The sequence below is a fragment of the Sturnus vulgaris genome, chromosome 10 (assembly GCF_052056855.1).
Source record: "Sturnus vulgaris isolate bStuVul1 chromosome 10, bStuVul1.hap1, whole genome shotgun sequence".
NCBI lineage: Eukaryota > Metazoa > Chordata > Aves > Passeriformes > Sturnidae > Sturnus > Sturnus vulgaris.
Genome location: NC_142252.1, coordinates 19670829 through 19686072, shown reverse-complemented (window position 1 = coordinate 19686072; position 15244 = coordinate 19670829). Strand labels below are relative to the sequence as shown.

At 37.8% G+C, this 15244-nt stretch overlaps 1 long non-coding RNA gene across 1 annotated transcript in view; it reads right to left on the bottom strand.

Annotated features, from left to right (window-relative positions):
- Positions 1-9410: 9410 nt before the first annotated feature.
- LOC148222700 (uncharacterized) overlaps positions 9411-15244 on the bottom strand; it is a 114962-nt gene continuing 109128 nt past the window's right edge. Inside the window, exon 10 of the long non-coding RNA XR_015805776.1 lies at positions 9411-14477. This is a non-coding gene — a long non-coding RNA (uncharacterized LOC148222700). The remainder of the gene's footprint in view (positions 14478-15244) is intronic.

The window sequence follows — 15244 nt, the reverse complement described above, 5'->3', positions numbered from 1 at the left end:
TGTAGTTAGAGTAATAGAGTATTTTTAAGCTTTGTTTATCTCAGTTGTGATATAGGGCACAGTATTGGTTTATCAGGTTACAATATTACTAGGCAGCTTAGGTCTGATTGTGATAAAATATTGGTAAAATATTGATTATGATAAAATATTGGACAAAAACACTGGTGCAATTTGGGCAACCCCAGTGCAAATACTGAGCTAATGTGGAAACTATCTAAGTACTGTGTGCCTTTTTTGGGGGTGCAAATGGTGGAATGAGAATTCAGGTTTTTGGGGAAAGAACGTTTTTATCCAAGATACTGTTCATAGATGTGCTGTGACTGCAGAAAGCAATTGTGGTTCACTGGGAACCTTTAGTTGTCATCACTTTTAGCAAAGAGTGTGCAGAATGTGCCTGAAAAGTGCTGTGGAGTGGGAGTGCAGGGTCTGTCCCTCACCCTGCCCTGCACCTGCACTGCGAGCACACACAAAATGCTTCAGCCCACTGATCCAGGATCACCCTCTGCTCAATAAAGATAAGAGCACCCACCATCCCAGGGAAGTGCTCTTGGACCTCTCATGGTATCACAGGTTGTCAAACGGTCACTAAAGACCTGATCTTTCAAACTATATTGAATTTTCCCTTAATCTCAGTTTCATTGGTGTTTTAAAGCCTGTTTTCATTGTTTTTCAAACCACACTTTATGCTGCTGCTCTTTTTTCATGTGTTTCTTTTTCTCTTCTTATCTGACAGGAGGGATATGTGGGAGACAGTTTTATCTGGCACATGGTACTCTGTCTATTGAACCAAGCAACCAGGAGAGAAAATAAATAGGCATTTAAAGAGATTCTTGGAATTTTCTAAAGAAATTCTAAAAATTTCTAATTTTCTTGGAAAATTCTAAAGGAATTTTCTTTGGTCCGTCTGTGCCCACTCTCCCTTTCCTCTCAGTCTTCTGCATGCCTCTCCTAAAAGCAAAGTGATTTTCAAAGCTGTTATGATAGCACAGGCTGTCCTTTGTGAATACATGGTGCTACTTATTCATTCCCTACATGAGGAACTGGGGGTTTTCCCCTCTGCTCTTCTGTGCCCTCATTCAGGTGAGATTTGGATACTTAGGTTTGCTTTAGCCTATGGGATGATATTTTGTTTGCTCAAGATTTTGTTTTTTGGTTGTGCTTTCTCTTCCCTCTTGCAATCCTGGCACGTGGAAGTGGCGCTGCCTCTCCCCTCACTGCTGATCCCAGACCCACTGGGAAATGGCAATGCTCGATGGCTTCATCTTTATCAGGCTGAAAGGCTGGTTCATTTAAGTTCAAATTTCTTCCTGAGCAGCTTGACCTCAGCTTACCTGGAGCTGTAATATGAACTTTTGCAAGTAAATGTGTATAACTTTTAATAAATCAAAGCACTTGTAAGCAAAAAAAAAACAAAAACAAAAACCAAAAACAAACAAACAAACAAAAAAACCCAACCCCCCCCCAAAAAAAAAAAAAAAAAAAAAAAACAACAAACAGGGATTCACAGATTTTTTAAAATTTTTTTTTAAAAGACATCTTGCTCTTTTTACTCTCTACTGAATTTATCTGGAAAGTCTCAAAGTAATTACATTCAGAAGAAGTGGGGACATGAAGAGGACACTTGTACTGCTTTTTCTGCTTTTCCTTTCAGGATGGTGACTTGTCTCTTTTCATGTCAGTGAGCCAAACACTATTCTAGACAAAATGAAACACCAAGGTCAACTGAATGTGAATTTTTTGGTGTCAAATGTCAGACACAGCATTGCAGAGGCTGATTTCTAGAATCCACATAGCATTATAAGAATATTTCACTGAAGTGTTCAGTCTGTGTGTTGTGGACACAGAGGTTTTGATAGACTCAAATGACAGATGCCCTTCTAAAATAATCTGGCGTGACAAACTGCTCAGTGTGAGCCACTAGAATTTGATAAATTGTTCTTTTATCAACAAACATAATTTTTAATTGAGGTAGAAAAGAGAATTTTTCAAGGCATCTAATGATGAAGCATCCCTGTATGCTCAATTTACTAGTCAATTATCCACACAAAATACATATTCCTTACATCTAAACATAAAAGATGGATGTTTTCAAAATCTGACTATTGTTTTGACTTTGCTTAAAGAAGTCTTTATGATCAGGAACCCATCCACTTCTCACTTTTATTTTATATATGAAACTACAGAAGAAATTTTCTTAATATTCCAATTTGTCAGAAGAATTTGTACAGACCAGGTATGGTGCTGCAGGAATAGTATCTGCATCTTGAAGTGTAGAATGTTTCTTTGTGTTTCCATTGCTACACCGTGCTTATATTTCCATTTTCATTTCTCAAGGCCAATCCATTTTACAGGCACTCCAACAGCTTGAAGTATTTTGAAGAAAGAAATGGTTATAAGATTCCTGATGGAAAATTTTAATGCAGTTATCATTCCTTCACTGCTGAAGGAATAGTGTTGTTTCACTGGCTGGATGCAGAACAGTGCTGTGGATAAATCATCACTCCAGTGTTGGGTATGGCTTGGCAAGACCAGGGCTTGGCAGTCTTGGGTGCAATAATTTTCTCAGGAGAAGGTGGAAGAGTCGAGCACCCACAAATCTCCAGTCCTGACCCAAGAGAGGCAGAGCTGGGGGACATCCCCTGGTTCCCTTTGCTCACCTTGGTGGCAGCAAGCTTTGCTTTGAGGATCTGTCCCACTGATTTCAGTGTCAGATTGAGATGGATGTGGGAAATTGCTGCAATGCAGTGTCTACAATAAGAATATTCCGCTCTTTTTTTTTTTTTTTTTCATTCTGTTAACCATTTATTGAGAATTCGTCTCGTTTGATAATTACTGTGGGCTGAATACAGCAATAGGGATATTTTATTCCAATACAGGTGTTATCTCTGCTTCACTTTGCCTCACCTTTAAAATATCTATAATTAGATTTGGAAAGAGAGCCTTTCATTCTTAAACTTATTGAAAAAAAATGGCATTTTGCTGTACTTCATAGAATAGTAAGACCAATTAAATTCTTCAAGATAATGGTGTTCTGGACTTGCATCTATTTTTGGAACATTAATTATATTCTGCAATGCTTCCTGTGAAAAATCAGAGACAGATACAAGCATTAGTATGTGTTAATTAAATCTGAGTTAATATTTTTGGTCAGAGCTCTGCAGTAAATACATAGATGTGTTTGCTGGTTAATATTTTTTGCATTTTTATCTTTTCGTATTTTCCTATTTTCTTATTAATTAAATGACACATGTTGATTTTTGTACATATTAGAAAGGCTTGATTCAATCAGGTGAAAGTTCATTTCTGTCCAGGTTATCCAAGATCAAATTCTGCATTACACAGAGCAGGAAATATAAAAAGTGGCAATAAAGACAGGCTCTTTTTCAGAAATGTTAAACTGAAAGTTTTATTGGTTGTTTTTCTGCAATTTTTCATGAAGTTTTGCTGGTTTGTTTGGGTTTGTTTAAAGTCAAATCTCTAAAACTCTCAGTTTTCATCCCAGACTAAATATGCTGTTAGACTGGCCTTTTTTATCTTAAATGTTGCTGAAATTCTTTACTTTCATTTCCTTTTGTAAACTTAATTCCTGACTAGGTTTCCTTTTGCAGTATTTGCACCGAGGAAGTTCACGAGGTTTTATATTTGTGCCCTTCATTTCCATTTTTATAAGGACATCGTGGAAACTATAGTGTCAGCTAGGAAGCTGAGCATAGAGATGAGACTGGGAGCATGAAATATTCATGCTACATCTCCCTGAAAGCCTCTCATTGAAGTAGAAGGGCTTGTTTTCTTTCCCTTTCCTTCATCCTCCATTATTTTACACTGAAAAATTGGCATTATCTCAAAAAAAAAAAAAAAAAAAAGTGGGTCAGGAAGACACAGGACATGAGAGTCTTTCTGTTCTTCTGCTGGGCATTGCTTCCAGCAGTATGGGAAGAGAAACTCCTGGAAATCTCTTTGACCAACCCCATGCCCCTGCCCTGTGTATCAGGAGGAAGCTCACTGGTATTGTTGCCCTTCACCTGCTCATTTAATCTTCTCTATGTTTTCACACTGAAATCTATTTTTAATTTGTCTTGAGGTGATTTGTTGCAAAAAAATATTACAATTGTGCGTGCTGGTGAAATTCAGCCATTTCAGTCTGAAATTCTCATAAAAATTGTAGCTTTTTGCAAACTGTTGTGCTAGGTAATATTGAAATTTCTTTTTGGAGATAAATTTATCAATTTTTAATAATCAATAATTAATAATCTATATTAATATGTTAATACATTAATATATTCAATAATTATACTATATAATTAATATAATATATTAATTACTAAATATAATATTATATAGTATATTATATTATTATTAGATATTATATTATATATGTTATATATATTATCTATTATATGATATATTAAAATATATAATAATATATAATAGCATAATATATTCTATATTATATATAGAATATATTAATATTATACGACAATTAATATAATTAATGATATTAATATATTAGTATATTACGGATATTAATAATATTAATAAAGATTAATTATTAATAGTTAATATTTTAATAATAAATCAGCCTTGAACCCAAGGACATTCCATTTAGAAGTTGTAATAATGGAAATGCGTCTTTCTTCATTCTACTGAAAATCTTTAAAAATCAGTGTTCTTGGTGACTAAATTGTCACAAATACGTGCTAGAGCATTTTTTTTCCACTCGAAATGAATTAATTAAAAATCTTTTTACAGGTTTATTTATTTCTTTATGGATTGTTGTGAGCATATTCTGGAATTATAACCCTAATGTGCTTATAACATATTTGAGACAATGAATGGAAATATTTTGATTTATAACATATACATTCATTCAGATTTCCATTATTTGTGAAAAATTTCGGTTTTTTCTGAGATTCTGCTTCTTTCGTACTTACTGGCGGTTCAGGATTTATAAAAGAGATAAAATCTATAAAAGATCAGCTTTCTACAGTTTCTACCATAATATTCTGTTCTTTGTATGCCTTTTTGACATTTGTCTGCAAGGAGAGAATATTTCTTAAACTGTTGTTTATTACTACTGGTATTCCTATTTTGAAAGTCTGCTTTACTCTTATCATGAAAGATCTATGTTAGTTTTCTCATGCTGTGGTCCTAAAGCAAATTTGGTAGAGCTTACAAGCTGTTTGAAGCATATTGAGTCTTGTATAGTTTTTGCACAGTCACATTTGAAATTATCTACCAAATAATCAAATATCACTCACATTAGACCTTAGCAAAGCAGAGAAGAATAATCTGTACAAACTGTGCAGTTACTGATTGCCATCCCCTCACCTCCAAATAAGAAATAATTTACAGCTATCACATGTTCCTTCTACAGTTGAGTAAACAGGCAAAAAAAGAAACTATCTCCATTTCATCATTAGCTTAATCAAGCCAGTGTATCAGTAACCTGCAGTGAAACTGATTGCTGAAAAGCAGGAGGAGTTGATGGCTGAGTAACAAATGATTTTTGAACCTTAGGCCTTTTGAATTTTAGTCAATTTTAACTAAAGTTCCAAAAATCTTTTAGATTATTTTCTATTAGAAGTTATAGTATTTTGAAAAGAATACCTGAGAAAATAAATTTCGAAAATACTCAAACACCATCATTTCCCTGTTCCTTTTCCTTGCTTGTGCCAGTGTGAAATGGGATTTCTTGAGCCTGGCAGGAAAGGATAACCTTCAAATCCAGCGTGGAATCCTTGAGGCTGCAGACCCTCAAGCCTGTTCTTGGCTGCCCAGCACAGAGGCAGCAATTCTGGAGCGCTGCTTTTTGTAATAAAATCTCTTGGTCTGCAGCTTTTCACCACGGAGTTGAGAGCCAAAATTCAACATCTGAGTAAAGCCAGGGTTTCTGGATTTTCAGCTGAAGCAGAGGAGCAAGAGCCAGGGAACCCAGACTCGGGGTCCCAGAGAGAAAGCATCAAAACCACAGGAATGTGGGACTCAGTTCACATCCCAGCCAGCCAGGTGATTATGGCTGTTCTTGCATAATTAATGAATAAATTCACATAATAAATGTGAATTATAATGATAACAAAACTTTTTTCGTTTGGGAGTCGTATGGATATTTGTGGTTTAGAGGCACAAAAGATGGAATAGCAGAAACTCTTCATGGGGCTATAAAAATGTATTCACTGTCCAAGCAGCTTCTGAGTCATGATTTTATCTGAATTTTGCCCTTAAATGCTTTGTTTCTGGATGATGAAAATGGTGGGTAACTGCACTCTTCTCTTGGAATTACCACCTTTCTCTTCCTTCTATAATAATCTATTTCTCCACCTTCTTCAAGGTACCCTGTGGCCATTTTTGTTCCTCTGTCTATCTCCAGGCTTATTTTTTTAATATTTTTTTTTACTTTCCAGAGTTTTAAAGGCCTTGGGTTAAAAAAGATGAAGAAGACAGATCTGAAATGCTCAAGAGAGTTCACAGCCTGTAAAAAGAGCTGTGAAAATCAAAATTGGGAAAAATTACGGAAAAGCACAATGCACAGGACCTAGAGGTTTAAAGAAGGCTTAAAAAGAGACTTTCAAAAACAAATTTTCCCTTTGAGAAATATTCCATCAAAATGTTTCAGCTTCTTTTATCTCCTGTGTCTTCTGTGAGTTATGTTTTAACACTGAAATAGTCCCTTGGGCATATATAAACTCAAAATGAACAGAGAACTATCTAGAGATGCAGGATTCTATTTTGTTCTTTAGATGCTCTGGTTTTTTTTCCCCACTGGGATGAAAATGCTGGATTTTTCCAGTTTAAGGATACAGGTAATTCTGGAGTAATGGGTGACAGTTTTCATTTTCCATGACTGAGCTAATTCCTTGCACGTGTTTTGCTGTTTTTAGGCTTTTCTCAGCATCAAGCCACAGCCATTTTCTTCATGTTTTATAAAGCCAAAACTATAACATGTAAGAGTTCATCAAGATATTAACAGTATAATAGTGTCAAAATAGCTAAAGCATTTGGGGGGACAAGTTGCTAGGAATGACAACGACAAGCTCTAAAATTAAAGTTACAGAAATGTGAAATATATTGACTAAAGATAAGCATATTTTCAGTGTCATGAGAGATAGACCAGTCAGGAGTAAATTTTGGGCTTTACTTTTCCTAAGATCCCACTAGGCCAGATTCTGACCTAGATCAGATAAATATCAAATCAGAGTAGAGCAGTAGAAATGAACCAGTTTATAGCCAATGAAGGAGAGATAAGAGTCAAAGATATTGATGTCACTGTAGCTGCACCTGAAACAACTCATTTCAGACCAAATAAAACATTAATACCTTCATGCTCCTCTCTATTACATGGAATGCTACAGTTATGAGTTTGAGCATCCCCAGGTATGTTTCAGTGCAAAAATCTGTTTGGAAAAGGGTGCACTGAGGATTCTGTGCTGAGTTATCTAACAAAGAATAATTTAAAATGAGTCAGTGTCTCATATGCATTACTGCCTTGCTGAACCTGCTGCTGTATTTGGTGAGGTGTGAACAAAGATTGCCTTGATATAGATAATTTTGTTTAACAGTGTTAAAACACTGCAAAAGGATTGCAGCTGGTGGATAGACTGAGGGAGGCTGATGGTGTGAGGAGATATGTGGGCACTTTTAATTATAGGAGAAGGGATGCCCTACCTGTGATGGAAGGCTTTAGTGTGAGAATTGCATCTGAGACTTTCTGGACCTTTACAAATGTTCTCAGCGCTTTTGTGTTCACAGAACTGATCTGTGATTATTTTTATTGCTGGTTGGATTACAGATAATGTGAAGGCCCTGCACATATATAGAGGCTTAGAATCAGGGATTTATTGTTGGATGTCCAAATAATGTCTGGATAGACCTTGAATTCAGAGCTGGTTCTCCAAATAAGCCCAGGTAAGAATGTATTTATATATAAATAATAAAAAAAAAGTGCCAGTCTAAAGCCACAAGAAAACATTTCTTATTTTCTCCTTTACTTAGGGAGACTGTAAAACAAAAAGGCAGTGGTAAAATGCCATGGTTGAAAAAATGCTGAGGAGATGACTGAATGACCCTGATAAATCCCCTTTCCTAGTTGTTGGATAGAGGTTCCCTAAACACAATCTCGTTTAATGGGGTAGGAAGCACTGGATCCCTCACCGTGTAGGAAATGGGAAATCACGATTATTTATTGGGTCAAACACTTGATTTGCATTCAAATAGGGGTGAAAGAAATGCCATTTCTTTGTCTGCCTGAGTTATTGAAGGCTGAAGTTTTTATTTATGAAAGTTTCTAAAGGTCTCAGCATTGCTCTCATCAGTCTGAGCAGCTGGGGTGAGCCGGGGAGGGCAGTTCTGGTGCTCTCCTGCCCCTGCCAAGCTGGGTACCACAAACCCCCCTGGCAGCACCTCTCACCACGTCCATGGCCTCAGAGTGGCCACCAAGATATTCTGTATGAACAAGGAGAAATTCCGGATCTTTTCATAGATTTATTTCTTTCTCAGAAGTAGCTCGCACTCTCATGGTGCGTTCAAATTCCTGCTAACAGTTTTCTCAGAATTTCTTCACCAAAATGATGTATGTGTACTATAATATTTCCAAAAGGAGACATTAGTGCATGAGGCAGTCAGAGGAGATGGGCAGGAGAATTTCCCTGGAGTGTAAATGAAAACTCGAGGCCAGGAGATGACTTTTGTTCTAATGAGAGAGTTATTTTCCCACTCTTTAAGCACACCAGCCCTGGAGCTGACACAGCCTCAGTTCTGGAAGTGAAGATCAGCTCTGTAAATTAAGCAAAGAATCCCTGAAAGTCACGTACCCAGGCAATCCTCCCAAAATTACATTCAAGTGTTAGAGTTTAAAGCCACATTGCTCAGGAAGGTAGAATCAAAATGCTTTTCTGCAAAATTACATTGATTCTCCATGCTACATCCTGATGAACTTCAATATTTTTTTTTTCCCCTCAAGTGATTACTGATTAATCTAAAAACTGTGAAATTAAGTTGTTTGAACCAGGAATTAAAAATTTCCAGCAATTAAAAACAAAGAAACAAACCAAAACAGCCATCAGTATTAGGAAGTGATTAAACATGACAACAACTGAGATGCTGAAATTAGTTGTCCTCGTTCCAAAGGTATGGAACTATTTGTGACTAGTATGATGTTTTTGAAGCTATTAAATGATAGTTAAGCTGTGTTATTATTTGTAATGCAGCTACTTTTGTATCCCGAGCCCACTGAGTGAATGTTTTGCTCAGCAGGAGACTGTAACATAGCAAGCCTAATCATTGTCATTTTTACTGTACAAGAGGTAATTTTAGAAAATTATTCCTTAGATTATAAGATCCAAACAAAGTCAAGGCTCTCCAGCTGGGAACTTTTTTATTTTCTGTCATTCTATATACAATGAACCTTGGGCAGTTTCACAACTACTGGTCTAAATATAGTAAAGGAAATTAAAAATTTTACATATTTAATAATCTTTCTCTTAGTTTATGTAAGTTAATGAGTTGTCCGTAGAGAGGGCACTGGGCACACAATGGATCTGATTCCCTCCTGAATTTCTCTGGCTTGGCTCCAGAACAGCTGTGCTGCAATCGACAGCACAGCACTGCTGGGTATTTAAATCATGTGAAAAAGAATTAGATGAGATGAATCTAACATTTTGGATAAAGTTTGCTAATACTTACGTACTTCTAGCAGTCTGGACTTTAATCAGTACCCCCAGATATGCAGAAGAAATCTGTTTTATTTCTGCTGCACAGTTTTTGGAGGGTTGCAGTGTACCACATATATTTCAGAAGCTTTTAGGGTGTGACCCGCCATAACCTCCTCATTTTCCTATGCAGGGTTTTGCAGTGTGTGCTCTTATAAAGAATATATTCCATTTTTGTACAGTTTTCTGCAATACCATTACCTTATTTTTTTCTTAAATGAATTGCATAAATTTCTCATTTAGCTCCTTGTTCATTCAGATAATTTTAAATATTTTTCCCCTTTTTATATACTGACTTTAACTTTCACCTTTAGCAAAATGTCACCTCTGTCTGGTTGTATTTCCAGATTACAAAAAAATTGTTCATAATACATGCTTACTTCCGAGATTCCAATATTTCCCCTCTGTTGGCACTTTCCCCTCTCTGCAGTTGATGTCAATGCATTGCTAATTTTGATGTGATAGCATTTTACACTCACATTTCCGATTGCAATGCAAAGTGCAAGGCAGCAAGAATTTGGCCTACAACACACTGGGAGTCTCATGACAGTCAGGAGCTGATGAAATTTGAATTCTACCCCATCTCCTCAATTCACTTTGCACAGGGCATTCCTTTCAAATGCTGTTGGTGTGAGACAAGTCTGTCTTATTCCCAAAGGCAGCATCTCCCAGTGTCAGCTGGTGAACCTGACGTGAAATCCAAGGAGCCATGTGAGGAATACAGACAAATAATTTAGCCTGCTATTAAACTGCAAGATTTTCCCTTTTTTTTTTTTTTTTTTACTTCCCCGTCTTGGCTTGCACTGGGTTATCAGAGCTGTCTGGAAGTGATCACTGCTCTAACCAGTAGGTGTGTGTGACTCTGCCTGTTGTCAGCAGCTCCTGGATCATGGATCATGGGGATTGACACTGCTGGCAAGTGACAGCTCTGGGGAAAGGCTGCATGCAGAACAATGCAGCTGTGCACAGGGAGTAGTGTGACAGAGAGGCAGGATGGATCAAACAACTACCAGAGTTGCTAGAGGGGAGAGTTTAATGACAAGTTGCTGTGACATTTATGACCTGATCGATTACAAAGACTGAAAAAATCTATGGTATATTTCCAGGGTATTACTGTAGAGCCACCTGATACAGGGGTTGCCATGGCAAGTACAGATTTTCTATTAACCAGGAAGGTGAATAATCTCATAAAACCCATGAAACTTGTTAGTGAATAAATTGCATATGGGAAGCACCTCTATTGACCCCTATGGAAATTTAATATTTTCCAACAATGCTGTAAAGTCTTTTCTTTGGTTATTTTTGAAAAACAGTCTGGGGTACTGTCAAAGCCAAATGCACCATGTCTGGTATTCCCCATGTCTTGAATGACAGCTTAGACAGATTGGAAAATCAGTACTGAGCTAAAAATACTAGTGTGGAGGCAGCAGGGTAAGAAAGTAAGTTACTGAATATTGTTAAATAGGACTGTCTCTACAGCTTTGATAGTTGGAAAGGTTAAGATCATCATCACAACCAGAGAAGTAAAACAAATACACACTGTTTAATACTTGATTATATAATTTGTAATGTATAAACCCTTCAGGAGACCAGTAAGAACAGGATAAAGCATTATTGCTAATGCAAATTGGATAAACTAAGCAATGGTAATCTCATCAAGAATTGTCCATATTTCATTCCATCCCCCCAGTGCTGTGTGCACATACTAAAGAGCCCCTTTACTTTTGTATTTTAACCACATAGAAACAATCCAAGGGTAGAATGAACAGGATGTCAAGAGAATTTGTGGCTCCCCCATCCACATGGGAGTGTCCATGGCCAGGTTGGACAGGGCTTGGAGCAGCCTGGGATAGTGGAAGATGTCCCTGCCCATAGCAAGGAGCTGGAACAAGACAATCTTGAAGCTCCCTTCCAACCCAAATGATTCTGTGATTCTGTAATTCTTTAGTTCTATGGAAGGGTAAACACAGCCTCGAGTTTCTTCACTTTCTTGGGTGCAAATATGCAGACACAAAACTTGCTGTGAGGTGCTGGTTGTAGCAGAATGGCAGGAACATTCCTGTGCTTTTGCCATCTTCTGTATAACAGAGTGCTGTTTTCTTTTATAGCAATTTTGGTGTGAAGCAGAACAATAGTTGTTACTACCAGTAGAACAATAAAGTTGTTACTAAATGCTTTGTTTTCACTGCTTCTCACAGAGTATAAATTGATCAGTTATTGATGAGCTTGAGAAAGTCTAGATGAATACAGAAAATTCACTGATATTTCACTGGGCAACTGTCTTGCTTGGTGGCAAGCATTTCTGTAAAGGGCCAAGTCAGATGCTGACAGTCCAGCAGGAAATGTGTTGCACCTGTGGCATTAACTGATGTGATAGAGAATGTTCTTTACATAAAGGAAGGCAAAACCATCAGTTGTTGTCCTGCTGTTCCTGTTTCTCATTCATACAAGAGGGTGTCTGCTCTGACTTCTCCTTCCCTGTCTCTGATCCTGGCAGCTCTGCCCTGCTGACTGCTCCGTGTGCAATTGCTCAGGCAGAATAACTCTTCAGAAACAAAGCTGTGTATGGTGGCCATGCAGCATTCAGTGAGCTCTGCCTGTCCAGCAGAATTTATCCAAGCACTTGGAGTCACAGCTTTCTCTTATCTGCAGCAGGGAATTTCTCATTCACTACACCAGCTGTATTTTTCTTAGCAATCATCTTCAGTCTTACACATCCTTATTAACAATTTATTTTGTCCATATGCTAAGTATCTGCTCTAATAATTAGCAAGGTTGTGTATCCATTTAGTACCATATCTTTTTTAATGCAGTATGTTCATATTTCCTAGTCCACATATCTTCCCCCAAGCAATACCACAGGTGCTTCCTATAGACCTCTGTTTTCCTTTGAGCTACAGTGGTTCAGCTCGTTAGCCTGTCTCATTTCTTATCAGTCACACTCGCTTCTCATTACTCTGGTTGCAGAGCTACCATAATTAGATTTTATATTTTAGGCATTCATAACACTGGTTTAGTGTACACTGTGCTATTAGAAGCATTTTAGACAAGCCATAAGACCAAACTAATTAAAATGTTCCACAGAGAGTTTTTAAAGGAGAGTTAGTGTTGCTGGTGACTTGGTGAATTCAGGCACAGCTGTTGGGGCAGGCAAGGCTGATAGGAGAGGTTACTCAGATCTCCTGCCCGTGGAGGTCACAGGGCCTCACCCCGTAGTTTTGGCTTTCAGGCCATTATATCTGATGTTTCTTAGGAGAATATAAGCTATATTTGGCTTTACAAACTCGGGTTTTTTCCCCAGGCTTACCTTTTCACTCCTGGAAGTTCTCCCCTCTTGCCAATGGTACTGCAGAGATCTTGAGCATCTAACTTTGTTCAGGTAATCCAAATACTTCTCAGAAACTTCAAATAGGGCATCCTCACCCTATTCACAGATTGTGTTCATTCTATTATTTTGCAGTCTCCTGCAAAGCATTTTCTTACCAGAGGTAGAATCTCTGCGTTTCTTTCCTTTCCTGAACAGCTGCATTTTCCTCCTCCTATGAGTTGCTGCTCTCTTGTTCTTCTGGAATGGTTTAGTAAATGATGGGCTGAGACTATTTTATATAGAGGCATCTGTAGATAGATGGACCTTGGTGACATTAAGGGAAATGGGTCTGGAAAGCACCTGCAAGGCTGTGCATACCTGCAAGATATTAATGGAATTATTGCTGCTTCTGTTTTAAAAGGGGGCTTTTTGCAGGAGCATTTGCCACATACTCAGCAGTATCTCTTGAGATGTCACCTAGTCTCTAGTCTCTATATAGAATGGGATATTTTTCGATGGGAGCAATTTTGTACACAGGAAGCTTTAAGTTTACTTCATTTACCGAAATATTTTCTGTGTTGCATGGAATATTTGTTTTACTCTTTGTTCTGTATGGCAGATCAAGTGTGTTGTCCCCATGGACTCTGACAATTCAGCCTGTTCTGTGAATTTAAACTGAGAGAAGCCCCCAAACACTGCAGGGCTGGGCAGTGTCCTCTGTTCACATGGGGCTCACCATTTCCTGTGCAGGTGTCCTGGGCTCTCAGACAAGTTGCATTTGCTCTTTTTTCTCACTGTCCTCTCTTCTTATAAAGTGAAGGTGCCTTTTTTTTTACAATTAGATGGTTTGCTTTGTCTAGCAGAAGAGCTTGCATTGTTATTTCCGCCTTAATAGCTCAGCAGAGGTTTCAGTCTATTTAAAGATTCTCGTAATGATTTCAGGGATTTTTATGTGTATACAGGGGGGATTTATTGATGTATGAAAGCCAATATTAAGTGTCAAAGACATGAAATAAGAAATGTGCCCATGTACGCAGGCTTTCTGTATAAACCTACAGCCCATAATCAGCCGTTAATGATGTTGATTTTTCTGTTTCTTTCGTGCCATAAGTGTTTCAGAGGCTTTAGAGCCTCACTGAATCCAGCTGTGCCTTGTGCACTCATTGTTCATAGCCTGGTGATGACAGGAACTATCAATACAATGCCACAAGATTTTGGGTCAGGGTCTGTGTGCTGGTTCTGGTTCTTCAGCTGAATTCCTCTCAAGTGTTTTGTTTCTTACAGTCTTTCTCCCTGTATAAGTTGTTAGTTCTTTTATACTGAAACGATTGTCTTTTCTAAAGCACTTTTCTCTAAAAATATTCTGCTTCTTTAAGCTTCATAGTCCCAAGTCCACACTGGGGACCAGCTTCTGTCCTTCTGAGACAGGAGGGAGCAGGTGGCATTCATCCTAGAGGAGATGTGATCTAGTACAAGCAGGAAAAATACAATGAAAAAGACAAATTAGGGTTGTATAAAGAAGCAATGCAGTAATTATGGCAAACTTGATAGTTGGCATTATGGGCATAGCCTGATGGGATGGAGTATCTTTTGTTAGCCTTTTTGTTTATCTCTGGAGCACTGGTCCAGCAGTTTGTTGGAATATGGTGTGTGTTGCTTAGCCCACAGGAGAGGAGGAGGTGTTAAAACAACATGGCTTCTACAAGGCTGTAATTTGGATATCAGAGTAGAAAATGGAGCTGCAGCTGGCATGTTCAGGATATTCAGGACAATTAGGAAATGTGGCTGTTCATTTACATCCTTGCTGCACTGTTAGGCAACCCCCAGGAAAAGCAATTCTGCATTTCCATATCTGGATTTTGAAAGAGGAGATGGCAATGAAAGCTGTTATCCCTCTGAGAAGAATGTTTCCCGTTTGGTAAAGTGCAGCCATCCTTTCTGATGCAAGGAAAAATTATTGGTGAACAGCAAATAAACCTTAACAAGAAATATTCACTGAAGGGTAAGAGGAAATAGAGAGCTCAAGGGTCTGGTATGAACACATACTTTTCAAGCAGATTAAAATCACTGAAAGAGCATTTCACTCTTCCACTGGCGAATGAATTGCTTAACCAATGAGGTGTTGTATTCATTTTTTTCCTTTCCTATGCAGGGAAAAAACAGTGGAAAATTCTTATGGCCCTCTGACTTAATAAACCCCAGTTGAGAGTCAGAGGACTCAGTATCTTGTTCC